Source organism: Ambystoma mexicanum, chromosome 7p (genome assembly GCF_040938575.1).
Source record: "Ambystoma mexicanum isolate Mex_15411 chromosome 7p, UKY_AmexF1_1, whole genome shotgun sequence".
Classification (NCBI taxonomy): domain Eukaryota; kingdom Metazoa; phylum Chordata; class Amphibia; order Caudata; family Ambystomatidae; genus Ambystoma; species Ambystoma mexicanum.
Window position 1 is genome coordinate 622,148,031 of NC_090939.1, and position 21,339 is coordinate 622,169,369.

Sequence of the window (21,339 nt, forward strand, 5' to 3'; positions counted from 1 at the left end):
CTCCACCAGGCCCCCACTCATGTCTCCCACCACCCCCACCCCCCAGCAGTGCAGGGGCAGCCTCCACCAGGCCCCCACTCATGTCTCCCACCACCCCCAGCCCCCAGCAGTGCAGGGGCAGCCTCCACCAGGCCCCCACCCATGTCCCCCTGCACCTCCACCCACCAGCAGGGCAGGGGCAGCCTCCACCAGGCCCCCACTCATGTCTACCACCACCCCCACCCCCCAGCCACCAGGGGCAGCCTCCACCAGGCCCCCAGTCATGTCCCCCTGCACCCCCACCCCCCAGCCACCAGGGGCAGCCTCCACCAGGCCCCCACTCATGTCTCCCACCACCCCCACCCCCCAGCAGTGCATGAGCAGCCTCCACCAGGCCCCCACTCATGTCTCTCACCACCCTCACCCCCCAGCAGTGCTGGGACAGCCTCCACCAGGCCCCCACTCATGTCTCCCACCACCCCCACCCCCCAGCAGTGCAGGGGCAGCCTCCACCAGGCCCCCACCCATGTCTACCACCACCCCCACCCCCCAGCCACCAGGGACAGCCTCCACCAGGCCCCCACTCATGTCCAACTCATGTTTCCCACCACCCTCACCCCCCAGCCACCAGGGGCAGCCTCCACCAGGCCCCCACTCATGTCTCCCACCACCCCCACCCTCCCAGCAGTGCAGGGGCAGCCTCCACCAGGCCCCCACTCATGTCTCCCACCACCCCCACCCACCAGCAGTGCAGGGGCAGCCTCCACCAGGCCCCCACCCATGTCTCCCACCACCCCCTACCCCCCAGCAGTCAGGGGCACCCTCCACCAGGCCCCCACTCATGTCTCCCACCACCCCCCAGCCACCAGGGGCAGCCTCCACCAGGCCCCCACTCATGTCCCCCTGCACCCCCACCCCCAGCAGTATAGGGGCAGCCTCCACCAGGCCCCCACCCATGTCTACCACCACCCCCACCCCCCAGCCACCAGGGGCAGATTCCACCAGGCCCCCACTCATGTCTCCCACCACCCCCACCCCCCAGCCACCAGGGGCAGCCTCCACCAGGCCCCCACTCATATCTCCCACCACCCCAACCCCCCAGCAGTGCAGGGGCAGCCTCCACCAGGCCCCCACTCATGTCCCCCTGCACCCCCACCCCCCAGCAGTGCAGGGGCAGCCTCCACCAGGCCCCCACCCATGTCTACCACCACCCCCACCCCCCAGCCACCAGGGGCAGCCTCCACCAGGTCCCCACTCATGTCTCCCACCACCCCCACCCCCCAGCAGTGCAGGGGCAGCCTCCACCAGGCCCCCACCCATGTCTACCACCACCCCCACCCCCCAGCCACCAGGGGCAGCCTCCACCAGGCCCCCACTCATGTCTCCCACCACCCCCACCCCCCAGCAGTGAAGGGGCAGCCTCCACCAGGCCCCCACCCATGTCTACCACCACCCCCATCCCCCAGCCACCAGGGGCAGCCTCCACCAGGCCCCCACTCATGTCTCCCACCACCCCCACCCCCCAGCAGTCCAGGGGCAGCCTCCACCAGGCCCCCACTCATGTCTCCCACCACCCCCAGCCCCCAGCAGTGCAGGGGCAGCCTCCACCAGGCCCCCACTCATGTCCCCCTGCACCCCCACCCACCAGCAGTGCAGGGGCAGCTTCCACCAGGCCCCCACTCATGTCTACCACCACCCCCACCCCCCAGCCACCAGGGGAAGCCTCCACCAGGCCCCCACTCATGTCCCCCTGCACCCCCACCCCCCAGCAGTGCAGGGGCAGCCTCCACCAGGCCCCCACCCATGGCTCCCACCACCCCCTACCCCCCAGCAGTCAGGGGCACCCTCCACCAGGCCCCCACTCATGTCTACCACCACCCCCACCCCCCAGCCACCAGGGGCAGATTCCACCAGGCCCCCACTCATGTCTCTCACCACCCCCACCCCCAGCAGTGCAGGGGCAGCCTCCACCAGGCCCCCACCCATGTCCCCCTGCACCCCCACCCCCCAGCAGTGCAGGGGCAGCCTCCACCAGGCCCCCCCTCATGTCTCCCACCACCCCCACCCCCCAGCCACCAGGGGCAGCCTCCACCAGGCCCCCACCCATGTCTACCACCACCCCCACCCCCCAGCCACCAGGGACAGCCTCCACCAGGCCCCCACTCATGTCCAACTCATGTTTCCCACCACCCTCACCCCCCAGCCACCAGGGGCAGCCTCCACCAGGCTCCCACTCATGTCTCCCACCACCCCCACCCTCCCAGCAGTGCAGGGGCAGCCTCCACCAGGTCCCCACTCATGTCTCCCACCACCCCCACCCACCAGCAGTGCAGGGGCAGCCTCCACCAGGCCCCCACTCATGTCTCCCACCACCCCCCAGCCACCAGGGGCAGCCTCCACCAGGCCCCCACTCATGTCCCCCTGCACCCCCACCCCCAGCAGTATAGGGGCAGCCTCCACCAAGCCCCCACCCATGTCTACCACCACCCCCACCCCCCCAGCCATCAGGGGCAGATTCCACCAGGCCCCCACTCATGTCTCCCACCACCCCCACCCCCCAGCCACCAGGGGCAGCCTCCACCAGGCCCCCACTCATGTCTCCCACCACCCCAACCCCCCAGCAGTGCAGGGGCAGCCTCCACCAGGCCCCCACTCATGTCCCCCTGCACCCCCACCCCCCAGCAGTGCAGGGGCAGCCTCCACCAGGCCCCCACCCATGTCTACCACCACCCCCACCCCCCAGCCACCAGGGGCAGCCTCCACCAGGTCCCCACTCATGTCTCCCACCACCCCCACCCCCCAGCAGTGCAGGGGCAGCCTCCACCACACCCCCACCCATGTCTACCACCACCCCCACCCCCCAGCCACCAGGGGCAGCCTCCACCAGGCCCCCACTCATGTCTCCCACCACCCCCACCCCCTAGCAGTGAAGGGGCAGCCTCCACCAGGCCCCCACCCATGTCTACCACCACCCCCATCCCCCAGCCACCAGGGGCAGCCTCCACCAGGCCCCCACTCATGTCTCCCACCACCCCCACCCCCCAGCAGTCCAGGGGCAGCCTCCAGCAGGCCCCCACTCATGTCTCCCACCACCCCCAGCCCCCAGCAGTGCAGGGGCAGCCTCCACCAGGCCCCCACTCATGTCCCCCTGCACCCCCACCCACCAGCAGTGCAGGGGCAGCTTCCACCAGGCCCCCACTCATGTCTACCACCACCCCCACCCCCCAGCCACCAGGGGAAGCCTCCACCAGGCCCCCACTCATGTCCCCCTGCACCCCCACCCCCCAGCAGTGCAGGGGCAGCCTCCACCAGGCCCCCACCCATGTCTCCCACCACCCCCTACCCCCCAGCAGTCAGGGGCACCCTCCACCAGGCCCCCACTCATGTCTACCACCACCCCCACCCCCCAGCCACCAGGGGCAGATTCCACCAGGCCCCCACTCATGTCTCCCACCACCCCCACCCCCAGCAGTGCAGGGGCAGCCTCCACCAGGCCCCCACCCATGTCCCCCTGCACCCCCACCCCCCAGCAGTGCAGGGGCAGCCTCCACCAGGCCCCCCCTCATGTCTCCCACCACCCCCACCCCCCAGCCACCAGGGGCAGCCTCCACCAGACCCCCACTCATGTCTCCCACCACCCCCACCCCCCAGCAGTGCAGGGGCAGCCTCCACCAGGCCCCCACTCATGTCCCCCTGCACCCCCACCCCCCAGCAGTGCAGGGGCAGCCTCCACCAGGCCCCCACCCATGTCTACCACCACCCCCACCCCCCAGCCACCAGGGGCAGCCTCCACCAGGCCCCCACTCATGTCCCCCTGCACCCCCACCCCCCAGCAGTGCAGGGGCAGCCTCCACCAGGCCCCACTCATGTCTACCACCACCCCCACCCCCCAGCCACCCGGGGCAGCCTCCACCAGGCCCCCACTCATGTCTCCCACCACCCCCACCCCCCAGCAGTGCAGGGGCAGCCTCCACCAGGCCCCCACACATGTCTCCCACCACCCCCAGCCCCCAGCAGTGCAGGGGCAGCCTCCACCAGGCCCCCACTCACGTCCCCCTGCACCCCTACCCACCAGCAGTGCAGGGGCAGCCTCCACCAGGCCCCCACTCATGTCTACCACCACCCGCACCCCCCAGCCACCAGGGGCAGCCTCCACCAGGCCCCCACTCATGTCCCCCTGCACCCCCACCCCCCAGCAGTGCAGGGGCAGCCTCCACCAGGCCCCCACCCATGTCTCCCAGCACCCCCTACCCCCCAGCAGTCAGGGGCACCCTCCACCAGGCCCCCACTCATGTCTACCACCACCCACATCCCCCAGCCACCAGGGGCAGATTCCACCAGGCCCCCACTCATGTCTCCCACCACCCCCACCCCCAGCAGTGCAGGGGCAGCCTCCACCAGGCCCCCACTCATGTCCCCCTGCACCCCCACCCCCCAGCAGTGCAGGGGCAGCCTCCACCAGGCCCCCTCCTCATGTCTCCCACCACCCCCACCCCCCAGCCACCAGGGGCATCCTCCACCAGACCCCCACTCATGTCTCCCACCACCCCCACCCCCCAGCAGTGCAGGGGCAGCCTCCACCAGGCCCCCACTCATGTCCCCCTGCACCCCCACCCCCCAGCAGTGCAGGGGCAGCCTCCACCAGGCCCCCACTCATGTCTACCACCACCCCCACCCCCCAGCCACCAGGGGCAGCCTCCACCAGGCCCCCACTCATGTCCCCCTGCACCCCCAGCCCCCAGCAGTGCAGGGGCAGCCTCCACCAGGCCCCCACCCATGTCTCCCACCACCCCCTACGCCCCAGCAGTCAGGGGCACCCTCCACTAGGCCCCCACTCATGTCTACCACCACCCCCACCCCCCAGCCACCAGGGACAGATTCCACCAGGCCCCCACTCATGTCCAACTCATGTCTCCCACCACCCTCACCCCCCCAGCAGTGCAGGGGCAACCTCCACCAGGCCCCCACTCATGTTCCCCTGCACCCCCACCCCCCAGCACTGTGGGGCACCTGCCAGCAGGCCCCCACTCATGTCCAACTCATGTTCCCCTGCACCCCCACCCCCCAGCACTGTGGGGCACCTGCCAGCAGGCCCCACTCATGTCCAGCTCATGTTCCCCTGCACCCCCACCCCCCAGCACCATGGGGCACCTGCCAGCAGGCCCCCACTCCTGTCCAACTCATGTTCCCCTGCACCCCCACCCCCCAGCACTGTGGGGCACCTGCCAGCAGGCCCCCACTCATGTCCAACTCATGTTCCCCTGCACCCCCACCCCCCAGCACTGTGGGGCACCTGCCAGCAGGCCCCCTCTCATGTCCAACTCATGTTCCCTGCACCCTCACCCCCCATCACTGTGGGGCACCTGCCAGCAGGCCCCCACTCATGTCCAACTCATGTTCCCCAGCCAACATGTCATCACAATCTAGATCCCCGGTCCCTATGGTTAGCCTCGAAATGCAAAACACCCACCCGAGTATTGCATCCACCCACTCAGAAATGGCAATAACATGATAGAACTGCAATTGCAAGTTTGGAAACGAACACATGTCCCTCACATACACCCAATGGGTGTCAGTGAATCTCAAAACCCATATCATGATATGCATGAAACCAATGAGATGATACTACACATTGAAGTTTGATCAAAAAATATGTATTAAAGAAAACATGAATTGAATCAAAAATAAACTAACAGAAATGGGAATGTAAAAAAAGTAAAAAGAAGCATGTCCATGAAAAAATGCAAAACCAAAAATCAGAATCCAAAGGAATGGTGTCCAAAGTCACAGTCCAGAAAAGAAAATCCAATGGGAAATTATAATTGAAAGCCATTGCTCCATGGGTAAATAGTAAAAAGAAAAGAAAATCCAACAGTGAACTATGTACAGGTGAACAAGCCAGGGTCCATGATCCCAACAAAAGAAATGAAACCTATCTAACAACACTACCTAAAAAAAAATAACTATATACAAAAATGTGGCCCATTGTCCAAAAGGTCCAAAGAAAATGCAAAAACAAAGGAAACCTAACACTAACTACATAACTATTTACATGGGCAGCGGGCTAGTCCAACGGCTCACTGGATGTTGTCATGGGCCAGGGCATCATCAAACTCCTGTTCAATGGCTTGGAGGCGGGCATGTTCCCTGGCCCCGAGGTCTAGCAGGGATAAAGCAGTGTCCAGCTCCAACTCCCTGCGAAGACCCTCTAGGCACTCAGCCCGCCTCAGCGCCCTCCGCATGGAGTTCTCCGCCCTGACCATTGTGAGCCGTTCCTCCTCTGCCCGCTGCCGCTCCGCACCTATCTGCTGGCCCAACCACTCCCACACGGAAGCCACTACCATTCCAGGCTTCTCCTGCCCTCCGACCGATGCCTGCACCCCTGATGTTGATGGCCCGAGCCATGATGCCTCCCACGTCGAGCCTGCCGCTGCCTCCGACGCAACTGCCTGTGCCAGCACGACGGCATCCAGGCTGATGGTATCCACCGACGCCGTCGTCCACGTGCCCTGCCCGATGATGCCGTCACATCCTCCATCTGCTGGGGTCCAGTTGCTGGCGTGTCCACCCCTGCTGGACCTCCGACTCCCGACTGTGGCAGGGATGGGATCCCCACCGAGCCGGCTGCATTGGTCGGGGCAGGTCCACAGGGGGCCCTGGTGGCATCTGGGCCAGAAGACGGCATGGAGAACGACTGGTGCATAGTCTCCACAGAGGAGGAGAGGGTCGCCAGATTGGCCGACACATGTAGGAAACCCCCGACCATGGCCGTTCCCAACTGGGCCACGTCGGCACGGTGCTCTCCATGATGACGTGCATGCTCCTCCCGGGAAGCACACACCTCATCACGAATTGCACCTGTGCACAATGCGACACCAATCAGGACCTTCTCCATACGGCCAGGAGTCCTCTCAAATGCAGGTGGATGGGAGTCAGATGACATGGACATCCCCCCTACCTGCGGACGGGCCTTGGATGGGGCATCCCTGCTGGTGCATGGTGGTGCAGTCACAGTGTCAGGGCCAGTGACATGCACAGGCCCCTCCACGGCGACCTGCGCTGCCTCCCGCCCCTGGACTGCAACACTTGCACCAGCAGGTATGCCCCCACCAGGCCCCATGTGCGCCTTAGTAGCGGCCTCCTCCTCCTCTGTGGAAACCACCAACCTGGATGGCTCCACCCCGTCTTCCGCCATTGCAAGCCCCTGTGGGGGCTCACCCACCCCTTCCGCTGCAGCCGTGGGGGCATCCCCGCCGCTTTGCTCCACAGAGCCGTCTCCGCCCTCTTCTTCACGTGGCGCTGTGTAGAGGGAGACATAGAACACAAGCCTCAGGGTACTGTACAATGGTCCCCTAGACAGGAAGCAATAGCAGATGAGTGGCACTGTCAAAGATCACTTCCATCATGTCCCTCCACAACACATGGCTCAGTGCAGGTAAAACACATGCGGTAACAGGCATGGCGCATGCTATGGACATTAGCATACATGTCCAAGTGATTCTTGAAACATACACTGTTGTTTTGGAACTCACATGCATCATGTGCCATGCCTATCACATGCACACACTTCACCCTAGTTTCATCCATCTGGCCTCGTACACCACAGACACAGTGGATACAAGGATGACTAGGCTGCATCAGTGAACCTGAACATTGCGACAGACATGTGTCATGCATCCCTGGCATTCACAAGTCACAGACACGCAGGTCAGACACACAGACATGGACAGCATACATGTACATGGCATCAGCACCCATCCCTCACCCATGTCCAGGAACAGAGACTGGCATGCTTTCATGTGGCCATTCCGCATAGGGCAACCCATGTTGCATTTGAACACATGCACCAACCATGTGGTTCACACATTACTAGTCTCACATGCATGATGTCCCTGCACACACACATGCATACATGGCCTATGTCACATACAGGCAAGTATTAGACAACCAGCACACTGCGACATGCCCTGTCTCACACAGCAATGCTTGGCCACTTACCGCTCAACTCCAGACGGGTCTGCCTCTCAAGGATCTGGGCGTGGAGCGCTGGGCCTACGCGTTACAGGACCCTCATCTGGATGGTACTCATGCGGCCCCGGCCCCCCTCCACGAGGCGCCGGGCCTTCAAGAGGGTCCTGGACCTGCAGTCATCCCAGCGCTTCTTGACATGTTGGTAGTCGCGGACTGCCACCCCCTTCGCGTTGATGGCAGTCACGATTTCCGTCCAGATCCGAGTCCGTCCTTCCTTGTTGGCGCGCTTACTTCCGAAGAGGGCATCATACTGCCCCAGGACTTGCTCCACCAGGACACCAACTTCGGTGGCAGTGAAGCTGGTGCCCCTCTGCCTCTCTGGCTGGGGGTTGCCAGTGGTGCCAGATGTTGCAGTGCCCGACATGGCAACCCCAGAGGCAGGAGTGGGTGGGCAACTGGGTCCTGGGGCTGGGCTGTGGAGCGATGGTATCCCAGTCGGGAGTCTTCTGTTCCAGCAGGGGTGGACACAGCAAATGGACCCCTGCAGATGGCTGATGTGCAGGCACCAAATGGCAGGGCACGGTGGCAGCAGGCAGGCAGGCAGGCAGGCAGCAGCAGATGGCTCGTGGGAGGCTGCTCGGGGCTCTGGGGGGCAGTAATTCGGCCTTTTGGGCAGGAGCGTGGTCTTCCGTGTGCATACGCGTGGCCAGCTTGATACGGAGTGATTTGGCACGTGAAAATCCTGCACGTTTGCGTGTAAATCGTGGAAAGGCCCTTAGCGCGTATGCACGTCAGCACGCATATGCGATTTCATTGGACCAAAGGCCCTTAGCGCGTGAGCGCGTCTGTGACGTGAGGCAGGCGGGTGTTTCCCTCATTACACGTGATGACAGAGCACACGTGGATTTCCACCAATTGCGTGTGGAATTTCCTGCGCACCCCAGAAATACACGTACCCAGGCCAATCGCGTGTACGCTCACTTCCCTCCGATTACACGCGATGACACTCGGACGTGCAGTTTTACCACGTGTGCTCGCATATGCGATTTCATTGGCCCAAAGGCCACCATGCGCAGCTGTGACGTCACACGCATGGCCGTAGAGAATGGCGCGTGTAAAAATGAAGAGATACACGTCCGAGTGTCAAAGCGCGTAATTGGTGGAAATGGCCTCATTGCGTATGCGCGTCTGTGATGTGTATATAAAAAGTACGTATAGAACGCCATTTCCTTGTACGTGCTTTTCGTGGAGAGCGAGTGGGTGAAATCTGTACTTCTTGTCGGTTCACACGCGATTTACTTCACGGCGTTTCCAGTTCGTACTCCCTGTTACCTCTGACAGCTTTTTCTCTTTTCCTCTTTTTCCTGGGCCTGTTTCCTCAAACAGCGTTCCCTACTACTGTTGTCCTGTCTCCTCAGACAGCGTACAATTCTTCTTTTTGGCGGGGGTGTTGCCAACGCGCACACGCGCATATTTTTCACGCTTTTGTTCCTGGCGGAAGGTGAGTCGCGCACGTATTTAATATCTGTGCTTGCCCCGCGTACCCCTTCAGAGGTCATTCTAGGCTGCGTATGACACGCATACGTTCATTCTTGTGTTCCTGGGTGCCACAGCATAGTGCAGGTTTATTTTTCCACGCACGTGGTCTAGGAGGGGTTGCGTGCACCTTACTTCGCTTTTTTGGGGTGCCTGTGCGTTGCGTGACCCGTCATCTTTCCCCAGTGGTGACATACAGCCTTGCTAGAGCACTAGGGTACGATTACCATCTGGTACCCAACCCCATTGACCCCCAATTGCCCAGGACAATAGTTCACATCGACTCCCATACGCACAATAACATCAGTGCCATGGCTGGGAGGCGAACAAGCCGTAAGGGTGACAAAGGTGGCCGAGCCCCAAGTGGTGGCTGTGGTGGATCTGGTAGGGGATGTGGCTGTGACTTGCAGGGTGCCCCTAGCCCCCCATGTGTGGAGGAGCAGTCAGGGACACCCATGCCCCCCCCGGTTGAGGTTACCGTGGCTGACACCATCCATGCTCAGCCCTTGTTAGACCAGCCCACTGTGGAACCAGACCTGGCACAGGGTGACTCCATGGCTGACTTCCAGGTCAGCAGGTCTAGGCCACGTGCGCCGGTGAACGTTGGTGTCATCAGGCCACGTGGATCAGGGGCAGCTAGGTCATCTGCTGCCCCGCGTAGGCAAGCTGGGAAGGCTGCAGGGGCAGCTGCGGCTCCATCCACCCCACCTCTCACATACCCATCCAGGACAGTGTCGGTCCAAGTCCATCATGCTGACATTCCCCCTGACACCATCACACTTGAGATAATGCCTGCACCAACTCCCATGCTGAGTGTGCAATCCCACGCTCCTGCCCCTAGTGTCCAGAGCGGCGCAGGACACTCCGGATCCCCACCACCTTCCAAGCGGAAGAGGAAGGGTGCTCGTCCAGTAGAGGCTGATGCCCCAGACACGGCTACACAGTCCGGCCCATCAAGGAAGCCCAGCTTCAATGAGGCCGAACTGAATGCACTAGTAGAGTATGTGTCCGCACATGACCGCAAAATGGTGATTGTTGCAGGATCCAAGACCACACCTGCACAACGTCAGGCACACTGGCAGACCATTGCGGACATCATAAGTGCCCTTGGAATCGTGAGGCGCACAGCTAATGAATGCTACAAGCGCTGGAATGACCTGAAGCGCGGGGCAAAGAATAAGCTGGCCTCAAGTCATGCCGCAACTCTAGTGACTGGAGGTGGGTCTCCAGCAGACGACATAGAACTCACTCCACATGAGCAGGTTACTGGGACCTACGTCATGGAGGAACAGATCCAAGGCGTGGGAGAAGTGGCAGATTACGAGGCATTGTCCGGTGAGTGTACATGCATGTGTGTGTCATCCATGTGCATGGTGTGTGTGGGAGGGCTTCTGTTTGGGTGCCAGGGGAGGGTGTGTGTGCCTGAGTGGTTCGGCTCACCCATGTGCCTCTTCCTAAACATTCTTGGCAACAGCATTTGGGTATAGCAGCATCCCTTCGGCCAACATTAGACATCCAGCCCAACACCACGCCAGTTGCCCTTGGAGTGTCATCTTGCCACTACACTGTTCCTTATTTACCTCTGTTTATTCAGGCAGATTGTTTGCATACCACCACTTTTACTCGGGATTTCTCAGTCCTATTGTCACATGTCTGACATGGCTATGGTACAGTGGACTGGCTCAGTTTCGTGGACATGATTAGTTTGGACATGTCCCTGTGCTATAGGACCATTTTTGACAGCTGCATGTTAAACATTTGAACCATTACAATGAAAATAATCAATAATATGAACAAACTAGACTGAATGAACAATTGGTGACCTCCTCTCCCTCTTCACTTCATGGCTAGGGTACATGCCATCTGTGTGATGGCATGTGTATTTGACCTGCCAATCACTGGCCAATGTGTGATGCCACTGCTAGCCAGCATGCAGCAAATGTGTTCATCTTCTATCTTGGTGTCATCAATGTGTGCCATCTGCCTCCCCATCACACGCAGTGACGGTGCATGCATGGGAGTGTTTTAGTCATGTAGGACATGTGTCAATCAAGTACTTTTTCTGTAGCCTCTCAGCCCTCATTGTGTGCCATAGTGCTAATGCCTGTTTCCATTTGTTTTCTTTTATGTCTTTGCAGGGGAAGACGCACCTGATACTGCTGGGGTTGTGGAGATGGTGCAGACCCAGGAGGGGTCTGAGGGCCGACCGACCACCATCGAGGGACGTGGTGTGGTGGTGGGTGAGAACCCACAACTGCTGCAGATTGTGCTCTCAAGGGGTGTCTCTGGCTGCACCTCCCCCGAGCTGTACTCAGGTGTTGATTCGGATGATGAGACCTACGTGCCGTCGCAGGTGAGTGTTCCTGGGAGGGATTCTGTTCTGTCTGACCCACCTGCACCAGGGTTAGAACCCTCAATGGGGATGTTAGTGTTGGCAGGTACGCCTTTGGTAGTTACGGATGCAGCGTCAAACTCTGCGACATCTGATCCTGTTCCTGGGCCAGCATATCAGAGGGGGAATGCAGTCCTGCAGCCTCAGGCAGTGCCGGCACAGCAAGGCGCAGTTCTCCTTGCCCCAGACAGGTGTGGTGCCCGCCGACGTGGTAGCCGTACGCCACCTGGCAATACCGCATGGGAGCAATCCATTTACGGTATGGCAACCCAACAGGCAGCATCATCAGAGATGATGGCTCAGGCCATGCATAGGGTGGCCACTTCCATTGCCCCCCCCGAAAGGCTGATGGAGCGACTACAGCAGGCAACCGACTCCATCTGCCAGTCACACAGGGAGGACATGTTGACGTCCGACAGGGACAGGCGGGCAGCACTGGCGACTCTGCAGGAAGCCATCTCCATAGAGTCCCAGGGCCACACGGAAGCCCTGAGGCTGGAACTCCTTCACCTCAGGACGACTCTTGTTGAGCTTGAGGCTTCAACAAACTGAAGGACAGAACAGCAGCTGGAGCGTCTCACCCGTACGCTCTCAGCTGAGATGCAGGCAACTAGGGCGGAGGTCCGGGCATCCCGTGAGTTGTTGCATGGAGACCTCCGCACACTTATCCTCCAGAACAAGACCTACCACACCCGCATGCTTGCAGCCATGGAGGAACAGACTAGGGCTTTGCGCGGGCTGCCTCCCATAGTGCCACCACCTCCGGATGCAGCTGCAGAGGGTGAGGATAACGACAGCAGTGATACTCCCACAATAGGGTAGCCGTGTAGGCCATGAGCCCATGGAGGTGTTTTTTTTTCGCAAGATCCACACAGGTGGGTTTTGGTGTGCACCCTGTCCTCGGACCCCCTGGGTGGCCTCCCCAACCCCCCGGGGCCCATTAATGGCCATTTTTGATTTTATTTTTGATTTATTATTTTTTTTTTTTTGGGACAGTGTGTTGCCTTGTGTGGCTCCCGTGGGCATACACTGCATTGTGGCTGGGCACATGCAGGCTTGTCATGGATTTGGAAAAGATGCTTGGGTTTTTGTCACACACACCCCTCCTGCTTCCCGTTTCCATGGGCTTGCAAAGGGTGTGCCCAAGTGACATTGACGTACATGGTGACATTGGACTCCCATGAGCTGTGTGGGCAGTCTGTAGTCAATACTGTGTATACATTCATAGTGCATATTGTTGTTGTATTGTACACTGCGTGGTGTATTGATATGTGCCTCTGCATCCATCTCATCCTCCATATTTGCAGGTCCATTCCTCATGTCTTCACAATGCGGTCCGCCTTGGAACTGGAGTCCATGTTGTAAGCAGTGCACCTACACTCTTGCGTGGCGCTAACACTGTATACTTGGAAGTGTTCGGAGGGCTGTCATCATCAGGTGGTGAGGCTAGCTAATTTTTAAGTCTGTAATGTCATGTTTAAGGTAGGTTGGAGGTTGTGTAGGTGATTGGTATTCTTGGTAAGTATTTGGTGATGTGGGTTGTAGGTCCTGCATTACTGTGAGCATTTCATGTGTGGACATGTTTCCATTAGGGACACTGTAGCTGCTGACACTTGGGGCATGTTGTGGGGATTCATTTCTTTCCTCTCACATTGCATGACATGCCATGGTGTGTTGTGTGGCCGTGCTGGGGAGGGGGTGGGTGATTTTCATGTAGTATTTTGCAAGTGGGTATTCATTTCTGCAGCATGGAAGTGTCTTTTCATGACACTGCATTGGTGGTGTTTGTGTAGGTAGGGATGCACACATTGTGACACTTCCACATGAACAATCTCAGGCTGCTATGGTTCTGACAGTTGACAGTCCCTTTGTTCGTCTTAATTGTCAGGTCGAGTCATCATTGCTTATCAGATGGTATGTGCCAGGACTGTGTGCACTCCACTGGGGTGTGATTTCTATGTGAAGTAATTAGCCACCAGCTGCGTACAGGCTGCTTCACCCCGTGCCCTCTCCCCTCCCATACGCAGCGGGCGTGCATGTGGTTGGGTATGTGGGGGCACCACCATGTCCACGGCCAGGCCCCGGCGTGTTGCAACATTGTGCAGGACACATGCTGCCACTATGATCCTGCACACTACTGGGGGCGCATACAACAGCTGCCCGCCACAACGGTCAAGGGAGCGAAAGCGTGACTTGAGCACTCCGAATGTGCGCTCCACTATGCCCCGGGTTGCAATATGGGCTGTGTTGTATCTTACCTCTGGAGGCGTGATGGGGTTCCGAATTGGCGTCATCATGTGGGTGCTCAGAGGGTAGGCACTGTCCCCTGGTGAGGAGGTGATGGGTATCATTAGTGGGGTAGTGACATAACTCTGCATCTGACATGCAAGCATGTCCAGTGGCATTCATACTCACCAAGCAGCCATGTATCGCCATGCCGCCCAGCTTCTAGGTCCCGGCTTAGTGTAGACATTCGGTAAATGAAGCTGTCGTGGATGGACCCTGGATAGTTGGCATATACTGAGGTGATGATTCCCTTAGCATTACATACTACCTGCATGTTGATGGAATGCCAGTGCTTGCGGTTCCTATAGATGTGCTCAGATGCCCTGGGGGGACGTAGTGCCACATGGGTGCAGTCAATGGCACCGAGCACTTTTGGGAATTGTGCCACACCGTAGAAATCGAGGGTGGCAGCCTGCCTTTCAGCAGGTGTCCTGGGCAGGTATATGTGCCTACGGACTGATGGGCGTGCAGTGATGATGTTCAAGACCTGGTGTAGGCAGCGTGACTGCGTGGCCTGTGACACCCCACCCACTTTGGCACTTGTCCGCTGAAATGATCCTGTGGCCAAGAAGTGCAGTACATTGAGGACCTTCTCCAGGGGGCTGAGTGCTTGGGAGCACAGGGTGGGTGATGTGAGGTCATCCTCCCACTCACTGACCAGGTCCAGTATTATGTGTGGGGGAAACCTGTACCTCCCATACACCTGGTCATCAGGCATCCCAAAAAGGCTGGTTCTGGGAGTGAAAATTCAGGCCCTCACTATCCTCCTCCTCCTTTGGTAACCCACGGCCACTGCTGCTAGGAATGGTATATTCATCCTTGCGAATGAGCTTGTTTGTTGTTTGCGCGCACTTTTATGCTGCCCGGGTCGACGTACGCCTGCTTCATGCTGGCGTATGTGTCTCAGGATTGGACCATTTTTCGGCACGTCGTAGGCGAACGTGTGAATCTTCCCGCCCACCCCAGGAATACACGTAGCACGCTCTCACAGGCACAGTCGCGGGTAAATATTCCCGCCCACCCCTGGAATACATGTAACCCACTCTCACAGGCCCAATCGCGTGTGGAAGTTCACGCGCACCCCGAAGTACACGTACCCAGGCCAATCGCGTGTGGGACTTCCCGCACACCCCGAAGTACACGTACCCAGACTAATCGCGTGTGGAACTTCCCGCGCACCCCATAGTACACGTACCCAGGCAAATTGCGTGTGGAAGTTCACGCGCACCCCGAAGTACATAAACCCAGGCTAATCGCGTGTGGAACTTCCCGCACACCCCATAGTAAACGTACCCAGGCAAATCGCGTGTGGAAGTTCACGCACACCCCGAAGTACACGTACCCAGGCTAATCGCGTGTGGAACTTCCCGCGCACCCCGAGGTACACATACCCAGGCCAATCGCGTGTGGAACTTCCCGCGCACCCCGAAGTACACGTACCCAGGCAAATCGCACTGCTGGGGGGTGGGGGTGGTGGGAGACATGAGTTGGACATGAGTGGGGGCCTGGTGGAGGGTGCCCCTGACTGCTGGGGGGTAGGGGGTGGTGGGTGACATGAGTGGGGGCCTGGTGGAGGCTGCCCCTGAACTGCTGGGGGGTGGGGGTGGTGGGAGACATGAGTGGGGGCCTGGTGGAGGATGCCCCTGGTGGCTGGGGGTGGGGGTGGTGGTAGACATGGGTGGGGGCCTGGTGGAGGCTGCCCCTGCACTGCTTGGGGGTGGGGGTAATAGGGGACATGAGTGGGGGCCTGGTGGAGGCTGCCCCTGCACTGCTGGGGGGTGGGGGTGGTGGGAGACATGAGTGGGGGCCTGGTGGAGGCTGCCCCTGGTGGCTGTGGGATTAGGGTGGTGGGAGACATGAGTGGGGGCCTGGTGGAGGCTGCCCCTGGTGGCTGGGGGGTGGGGTGGTGGTAGACATGGGTGGGGGCCTGGTGGAGGCTGCCCCTGGTGGCTGGGGGGTGGGGGTGGTGGTAGACATGAGTGGGGGCCTGGTGGAGGCTGCCCCTGCACTGCGGGGGGGTGGGGGTAATAGGGGACATGAGTGGGGGCCTGGTGGAGGCTGCCCCTGCACTGCTGGGGGGGTGGGGGTGGTGGGAGACATGAGTGGGGGCCTGGTGGAGGCTGCCTCTGGTGGCTGGGGGGTGGGGGTGGTGGTAGACATGAGTGGGGGCCTGGTGGAGGCTGCCCCTGCACTGCTGGGGGGTGGGGGTGGTGGGAGACATGGGTGGGGGCCTGGTGGAGGCTACCCCTGCACTGCTGGGGGGTGGGGGTGGTGGGAGACATGAGTGGGGGCCTGGTGGAGGCTGCCCCTGGTGGCTGGGGGGTGGGGGTGGTGGGAGACATGAGTGGGGGGCTGGTGGAGGCTGCCCCTGCACTGCTGGGGGGTGGGGGTGGTGGGAGACATGAGTGGGGGCCTGGTGGAGGCTGCCCCTGGTGGCTGTGGGATGGGGGTGGTGGGAGACATGAGTGGGGGCCTGGTGGAGGCTGCCCCTGCACTGCTGGGGGGTGGGGGTAATAGGGGACATGAGTGGGGGCCTGGTGGAGGCTGCCCCTGGTGGCTGGGGGGTGGGGGTGGTGGTAGACATGAGTGGGGGCCTGGTGGAGGCTGCCCCTGCACTGCAGGGGGGTGGGGGTGGTGGGAAACATGAGTGGGGGCCTGGTGGAGGCTGCCCCTGGTGGCTGTGGGATGGGGTGGTGGGAGACATGAGTGGGGACCTGGTGGAGGCTGCCCCTGCACTGCAGGGGGGTGGGGGTAATTGGGGACATGAGTGGGGGCCTGGTGGAGGCTGCCCCTGGTGGCTGGGGGGTGGGGGTGGTGGGAGACATGTGTTGGTGATCAGTGGTGCAAGGTGACATGTGGGTTGGCTGGTGGGCATGGCCATGGTGGATGGGTTGCCTGTGGGACATGAGCAGGGGTGCAGGGTAGTAACCTGTGGTGTGGGCTGCCTGCAGGGGCCGTGGAGGGTGTAGTGGGAACACCTGGGGGGACCCACATGGCCAAATCACGTGTAGCATTCCCCGGCACCACCGAAATACACGTACCCTGCAGAAATCGCGTGTGAATCTTCCGCGCACATCAGAATACACGTACCCAGGCCAATCGCGTGTGGAACTTCCCGCGCACCCCCACCTAGCCAGGCCAATCGCGTGTGGAACTTCCCGCGCAACCCGTAGTACACGTACCCAGGCCAATCGCGTGTGGAACTTCCCACGCACCCCCACCTACCCAGGCCAATCGCGTGTGGAACTTCTTGGGCACCCCGAAGTACACGTACCCAGGCTAATCGCGTGTGGAACTTCCCGCGCACTCAGTAACACGCGCACACGCTATTTTTCACACAGCGGGTGTCCGTGTTTGTCAGTTCCCCTTTGCACCTCATTTGTCCTAGAGGGCCACTGTATGGGCCATTCATCATGGCTGTATATGGGTGCTTTTTGTTAGCGCACATTTTGGCGCACATTTTTTTCAGTCGCAGGGGCGCTACCGCCTGCTTTCTTGTGGCGTACTTGTTTGGCCCTTTGCGCGTCTTTGACCGTGCGCTGGTTTGCCCTATTCGATTCCATGAATACGGGTTGTAGGCGAGCGTGTGGGCGTTCCGCGCACTTGCCTCCTGTACTTCCCCCGTGACGCCCATATTTTCACGCGTTGTTCCCCATTCCGAGTGTTACGCCCCATGTTCCGCCTACTTTTGTGATGTGCGCCGCGCTATGTGCGATTTCGCAGTGGCCGTGGCGCACGCTGTTGGATGACCTGTGCGCCGGCGTGCGCGGCGCACATTTTTAGCGCACATCCAATGTTTTTCTCGCGCACGGACTTCCATGAATCGCTGTGCGCTGGTTTCCCTGCGATTTTCGCACTTGCACTGCGATTTTCGCACTTTTCCTGCGATTCGCATGTTTTGGCACCTCTGCGCGGGAATTTTCGGTGCACATTATTTCCATGAATCGACCCCTTAATATCTTAGCGGTGCCCACCCAAAACCCTTCACAGCTGCTTCTGCTTTCCCACGATTTCTGATCCTTACTTTTTCATTCAGTCAATACATGTATTTGTAGTTGTTGCATATTGCTAAAGTTATCATGGACGAGATCCTAGCTGCCATCTGACCCAATGGCACCTTTGCCACCTTCTTTCAATCCCGGATTTTGACCCAGCAGCTGGACACTTAGGTTTCCAGTTCTGTTATTTTTCCCTTAGAGGATGGAGTCTACAATCGTCAGCACACTAAAACGTCATGACTGCAAGAGTTTGGCCATCTGACATAGGGTAAGTTGGCAGCTATTCGATGCTACAGAACTCAAAAATGTTTCTCTATGAGAAACCCCTTAATACCCTATACTTCACATATCACTTCATCAAATGCCAACATGTTGAAACTAAGTCCTATGCACTCAGGCCTGTCTCTCATGCAAGGAGGACATGGGAGAGAAGAGTAATGCGAGTGCTTGAAATAGAAATTCCCTCCCAGTCACAAGGCATGCCCTTGGCAGAAGGAAAGAACCCTGGGTTCTGGTCCCAGTCCATCACGTTACCCCATAAATTAACGTGCTAATTGTACATATAGTGCTGCCTATTAAGAAGGTGTCTGACAGCCTCCAGCTGCGAGTTTGTGGGAACACTGCTGCAGAAATCATTACAATGAGGAGTTTGATAGACTTTTAATGCACTCCTAAAAGTTATAATTACAGCCGGCTTAGAAGTGGCAGCCGCAGCACGTGGGAGGAATGATTATCAGCTGCCTCTGCGTTAACTGGATATTATATCAGGTTGCAAACTTCCAGCCGCGTTTTATGCCAAACCATACTCTGCCTCTCACAACTGAGGCCTTCTGAAGAGGAAAGCGAGCAAGCTACGTCACGCAGTGCTCCGGAATCCTTCCAAACGGGTTCCCTCTGTTTCCAATTTCTTGTCTAAACAGAGGGAAACACACAAGTGCATATTTTTGTGTGAATCTATTTGACCTTTAAATGCAAAGTGCCCTCTTCCCTTGGTTTTCAAGATTTGTAATTAAAGGCCTTAAGTGCTGGCCACCTGTTTCTGCAGCGCCCTGATATTTCCATCACTTAAGTGTTCTGGCTCTGCTTCCGTCAGGGGATTTCCTTCTTCCGGTCATTCAGGAATGGTGATCTTCAAGTACATACATATTTAAGCTTTGCCCGAGCGATACTATAGTTAAGTTTATGTGACGCTTTACAAAGGAAACAGTTTCCTCTTAAACTTTTGACCCTGTCAATTAAAGATTGCCAAATTTAATTAACTGATCGGAACACATCCGAATACTCCTGCCAAATGTAGCAATTGTTTGTGGCCGAATGTATGTACAATCAATACGTACATATATCACATTTATAATGCACACACGCATGAAACACACACACACAAACACACACACACGGAATATAGGTACACACATTATTCATAAACACATTACCCAAACACAGTGTCTTATAACACATATATATGCACATAACATGGCCAAAATGGAGACGACAGGCAACAAACACAAACATTGCATTTGTAATGCACGCTCTCATTTAACACATGCTCGGACTAGATGTATGCACACAAAAAATATTTTTTTTGTGATATGGTTTACAGAAAACTTTACACAACTTTAAAAATCAACAATCAAACAAAACATTGGAAAAATAAAATAACTGAATTACATATAAAAAAAATGACTTTTTCAAAAAAACTGGCTTATCGTCAGTCATTTAAGGAGCACTCTCCTTCATACCATGCTTCAAAAAAAATGACATAGGGCAATTGCTAGGGAAACATTTTCACCCCACATCAATCTGGCCCACAATAAATTCCTAGAGGCCTCTGTAGCAAAACATTGAGGATGTTTGTAGAACCTAATTCTACTCTGTTGCACAGAACCAGGGGAATTACAAAAGCGACAATTCATGTAGGTACCTAGAATTTCAGGAGTATTCCAGTGATTGGTCCATTCTCTAGTAGTCAACTGGTTGAGTATGAAGCGCATGTAAAGAGATCAAATTTTACTACAAGGAAGACAAATCCAATACACAGTGAGATGATCTTTATTTCTGTAAAAATTTGACGTACTTCGTATAGGTGGAAAATGAATCTATGGCGTCTGGTGTCAGAAACCAATCTTGCCTAAAGAGTTTGAATTTCACCCCTCCAGGGCTTCCTCCTTAGAAGAACTAATGGAAAGAATTAGATCCTGCATCCTTCGTATGTACGTACGCACGTACGTATGTATGTACATATGAATTGACTGTACAGTTAGATATTCTGCCGCCTTATTTAAATCACAATAGAGTGACTTTTGAGGTGCCCTAAGGAACTTGTAATAGTTTAGCAACTGTCCCCACAAATAACAGGCTTGTAAGGGCGTGAGGGCAAACTTGTGGTGAGATTAGACGAGGCAAGACTCAAACCTCCTTCCACAGTGTCCTTTGGAGGACATTCAAGTAGCTGCTGAGGTCCAAAGGGACAAATCAAGCCCATATAATAGGATTGGTTCAATCTTCACATAATAATATTGTTAGAGAGGTAGAATAGAAAATGTGCATACTCGAGACAGTAGGCCTTTCATATGGGAGAGAGGGCGGAGTTTCCATATAGCTATAGGAGACAAATGGGAAATGTTATACCCCAAATACCTTATAGGTGGAACATGCTCTATAGCCTCGCCTCCCAAAACCCACGTTTTACCTTGGGTTTATTACTAATAGAAAAAATTACATTTTTTTATTTAGACCCATTTCCCTGTAGGCTCTTAATTGCTGCATATTGAAGAAACATATGCAATTTAAGCTGCAGGCCAAGGGGGGTACCATCAAAAAAGATCAAATCATCTGTCAAGGCAAGCAAGTGCAGCTTTAACTGCCCTACACTAACAGCAAAAGTGTTATCCTTCTGCCACAACTTACCATCGGGCTCATTACGAATCAGGCGATACCCGTGCCGGTAATACCGGGAGGTTGCCGCCGGACCCGTAATGATTTACCAGTGCCAGACTTGCTGGAAACACTCGGGTATTACAACCTCGGGGTTCCGGAAACAGGCGCCAGTTACTTGTAAGTCCCCATTCCCATGGGGACCACGGAAGCACCGGCACCATTGTTAACGGTGCCGGTGCTTCTGTGATGGTCTGCCTACCGTGGCTGCTGTGTCTGGCAGGGTCTGCCTGGTCAGACTCA